The sequence below is a fragment of the Panthera pardus genome, unplaced genomic scaffold (genome assembly GCF_024362965.1).
Source record: "Panthera pardus isolate Hobbes unplaced genomic scaffold, ASM2436296v1 HiC_scaffold_1, whole genome shotgun sequence".
In the NCBI taxonomy this organism is placed as follows: Eukaryota; Metazoa; Chordata; class Mammalia; order Carnivora; family Felidae; genus Panthera; species Panthera pardus.
Window position 1 is genome coordinate 47435486 of NW_026526654.1, and position 4542 is coordinate 47440027.

Consider the following 4542-nt stretch of genomic DNA (forward strand, 5'->3'; position numbering starts at 1 on the left):
TATTTATTTCACTAGATTAAGTAGTAATTTACTGAACTGTCACAAGAAAACCTCCTTGACTGAATTTAAAAGAAAGAAATAAACAGAAAAAATTGAGATTAGTTAACTTAAATTGCTTCTAGTTGCAAGTAACAGAAAAACTGAAAAAAGTAATGTGAAAGGGGGATTTATTGCCTGAAACAAGACAATGAGAAGAAAGAGACATTTACTTTTATTACAGTAACAACAACCACTTCTGGTGAATTCTTTAAGAGCATCTAGCATGGTTAGTTATAGCCTGAAGGACATTCACCATGGTCAACAGTATTTGCACCTCTTTGGGGAAGCTCCAATGGCTCAAGTCCAAAAAATGCTGGGGCTGGGGAAGCAGAGGCCAAGAGAAATTTTGAGATCTGAGAGACCACAGCCAAGCAGGAAAAGGCTCAATACCTGAGTAGCATGGAGGTGGCCAAGGTGCAGAGGGACTAAGAGTTGAAGAAGGCCACATTGGACATCAAGGTCAACACCAGCCTAGCACAGGCTGACCTGGCCAATTAGCTTCAGGTGGCCAAGACTAAGGAGACCAAGAAGTAGCCGGTACAGGTGTGGATGGTGGAGCAGGCCCAGCAGGTGGCAGTGCAGGAGCAGGAAATTACCCCAGAAAAGAGCTGGAGGAAGCCACCGGAAAGAAGCATAATGCTACAAGCTGGAGGCCTAGCCAAAGGAGAGAAGTCTCAGCTAATTATGCCGCCAGAGGCAAAGATGAGTGTGTATATGTGTAAGGAGTCCAAAGCCTTTGCTATAGAAGAAGGAGAGCTAGGTGGAAGCTGAACAGACAGCTAAGAAGGCAAAAGCATTCATTACAGCTGTACCAGGAGACCACTCAGCTAGGCATGGTGCTAGAGGAGCTGACCCCAGTGGCACAGTGGTCCCTTGACCTTAGCCAATATGATCAAAATGGCGTCCAGTGGAAGCGGAGCTGCAGGGGTGGCTGAAATGCTCTGTAAAGCACCAGACATCCTGAGCTGCCTCCTTGAGATTGTGCAGAGGCTCTCAAACATCACTCAACATCTCCCAGATGAACCACAAGCTTTTACCAACAGCCCGATCCCTCAACTTCCCCTGATGCTTACCTCCATGGCTCAAGTGGTTTTAACGGTCCCATACTGCATAGATTTCAAATGGCCTTCTTGGCATGTTCTTTGACAGTGGGGTTCCACTTGTCATGTCTCTTTGCCAAATAGCTTGTGACTTACCTTGGAGAGGAAGAATTGTTCTCCTTCCCATTCTTACATGACAAAGATGGCCAGTCCTCCAGGGGTCCCATGCCAATCTTCTGATTATCCTATTCCACTCACAGCTTACTTAACTTCCTAATTAAATCAGACTGTCTGAACCTGTTGTCTAGAATTCTTTTCTCATCAACACTGAGGAATAGCCGGGAGGCTCTCAACTTCACCTGTCAAATAAATTGTTGTTCATAAGTTAAAAAAAAATCTGGTTAATTATTTGTAACTAATGTAATCTCCATTCAGTAACATACAATAATGAGTAAAAACATTTTATGCCATTCACTATGATACAAATGTACTATTTTGGAGGGGAACCCTCTCCCCACCTTGACCTCCATCTAATTTGGCGTGAGATAAGGCTTATTTTTCCACTAAAGAATTGAATGAACATAAAAATCCCTTAGTCTCGTACTGGTGTTAAGGTCACAGACAAATGAAGCTTCTAAGTAAGAGTTTAAGAATTTAAGTCTCAAGGAAATAACTTAAAAACAAAAGGTCAGTTTAAAATTCAGCTGCGGAGCCATTTCCAAAGCTGCAGAAACAGTGACCAGTATGGCAGCAATCTTACCGAGTAGCACCAGTTGCAAGCAATGAGAAAAAGAGATTGTTTTGGTAGTGTTTAACAGTGGCATGTCTGTGCGTTTGTGTTGCTTATCTAAATGTAGTTACCAGAGAAAACACAGGACACAGGGTTAAATTTGAATTTCAGGTAAACAAGAAATTACTATTTTTAAGAAGTATATTCCAAATGTTGCATGGAGCATACATTTCTTTTTTGTTGTTGCTGCTGTTATTAACAGAATTTCCAATATAACTGGGCACGCTGTATTTAAGTTTTTGCTAAATTTGTGATATATCCAGTAGCCTTATATTAAATGTATTTTTGTCTTATGTTAGCAGATTCTTTGCTACCAAAAGCTTTGATTTTATAAGACTTGGTACCATGAAGCTTCCGATAATAGGTACTAGTCTGTTCATTTTAATTAGAGATAGTGAGAAGATGAGAGATATCTGATATATGCTGGCTTTAGAGAATGGCAACGCTTGCTAAACATGGGCGGAACACTTTTAAAGTGTAACATCATTTAATATTGGAATCAGGATTTGGGATCTGAGCAAGAAATCTTCAATGTTGAAGTGTGTTACTTTAAATCTTGAGTAAAAGGAAGTCTGCCTATATGACAAGCATGGTACACAGAGAACTTTCCAGAATAAAAGAGAAAAGAGAACAATATGGCATTGCCAGGAAAGGTCCCGTGTCCCTACAGTTAGATATTAAATTTGACTGCTAAGCAAATAACCTAGAACCTTGGCAGGTTTAGAAAGTTGATTTCTCTCTAACAAGGTAATGTTCATATGAGCAGATTAAGACCAGGGGCTGAAAAGAATTATATGGAGTACAAGAGAATCCTGTATATGAGAAGAATCAAATATCTTCTATTTTCCTTTAAGTAGTTCTACCTGATGAAAGGTAAGTTCACTTGTGAAGACACAGCTACAATGGAACCTGAAAGCAAAGTTGTAGGTGAGTCACAGGATGGCGTTTTGATCTCTCCTTAGGCAGATCTAGAAAGAAGGTAAAAAATACTCAAACTGCCAAAGTAAGGGATGGAATTAGATGGTTCACAATTAAATCCTACCTTCCCAATCTTCTAGTCGTGTGATGCAAATTATGTTCACTGATGCTGTTATGAAGTCACTTTCTCTAAATGCTGAGATGTCAATGATAAAAATGTTAATAACAATTTTATATAACCCATAGTAGTCTAGAACAATTAAATTCATTTTCACATCAAAACAACTTGTTGATATAAGTGAAGAAAATGTTAGTTATTGCTAGTCACTTCAAAATACCTATGTCAAAAGATAATATCCTGCATAGTATCAATGTTTTTAACTTTTTTGAGATCTGCTTCATGGACAAGCCTATTGTCAGTTTTTGTAAGGTAATACATGATGGTGGTGAGGATGTTGGGCAATGGAAACTCTCATTCATTGCTGATGGGAATGCAGAATAGTACAGCCACTTTGGAAGACAATGTGTAGTTTCTTATAAAACTAAGCATACTCTTACTATCTGATCCAGCAATTGTGTTCCTTTGTATTTATCCAACAGCTGAAAAATTATGTGCACATAAAAACCTGCACACAGATATTTATAGCAGCTTTAGTCATAATTGCCCAAACTTGGAAGCAATCAAGATGCCCCCTAGTAGGTAAATGGATAAATAAACTGTGATACGTCCAGACAATGGAATACCATTCAACTCTAAAAAGAAAAGAGCTGTCAAGCTATGAAAAAACACAGAAGAAACTTAAAACGTATATTATTAAGTGTAAGAAGCCAATCTGAAAATCTGTATGACTTGGAATATATAACATTCTTGGAAAGGCAAAACTATAGAGACAGTAGAAAGATCTGGGGATTTGGGGGGAGGGTAGGTAGTGAGATGAATACGTGAAGCACAAAGGATTTTTAGGGCAGTGAAATACTCTGTATGATACTATAATGATGATACATGCCATTATACTCTTGTGTAATCCATAGGATGCATAATACCAAGAGTGGCCTGTAATGTAAACTATGATTTTGATGTGTCAATGAAGGTTCATCCGTTTTAACAAATGTACCACTATGGGTAAAGGGGGCGGCTAGGCATGTGTAGAAGCAAGAGATACATACAAAGGTGTGTACCTTCCTCTCAATATTGCTGTGAACACAAAACTGCTCTAAGAAAATAAAGTCTTTAAAAAAATACAAACACACGAAAACTCAACAAGGACATTACAAGAAATTAAATTTACAGGCCAATAATACCATATAATCACAAATTAAAATGCAAAGTAGGTTTAAATTTGAAAATCAATCAATATAATTCATTAATTAATAAGGAGAGGTTTCTGGGGCGCCTGGGTGGTTCAGTTGGTTAAGCATCTGACTTCAGCTCAGGTCATGATCTTGTGGTTTGTGAGTTTGAGCCCCGCGTTGGGCTCTGTGCTGACAGCTCAGAGCCTAGTGCCTGCTTCGGATTCTGTGTCTCCCTCTCTCTCTACCCCTCCCCCATCACACTCTCTCTCTCCTTCAAAAATAAACACTAAAAAAAAAATGAGAGGTTTCTTAGAATGATCTCAATAGATACAGATCAACCATCCTTGAAAAAAAGAGCAGCATAATAAAAATAGAAGGGAACTCTCTTCACATAATGCTATGCCAAACAATGTTATCGGTAATAGTGAATTACTAATAGCTTCATCCCAACAGTGAAAATGA

General features: G+C 38.7%; 1 pseudogene; it reads left to right on the plus strand.

Annotated features, from left to right (window-relative positions):
• Positions 1–262: 262 nt before the first annotated feature.
• On the plus strand, positions 263–1105 carry LOC109247159 (flotillin-1-like; annotated as a pseudogene).
• Positions 1106–4542: the final 3437 nt, after the last annotated feature.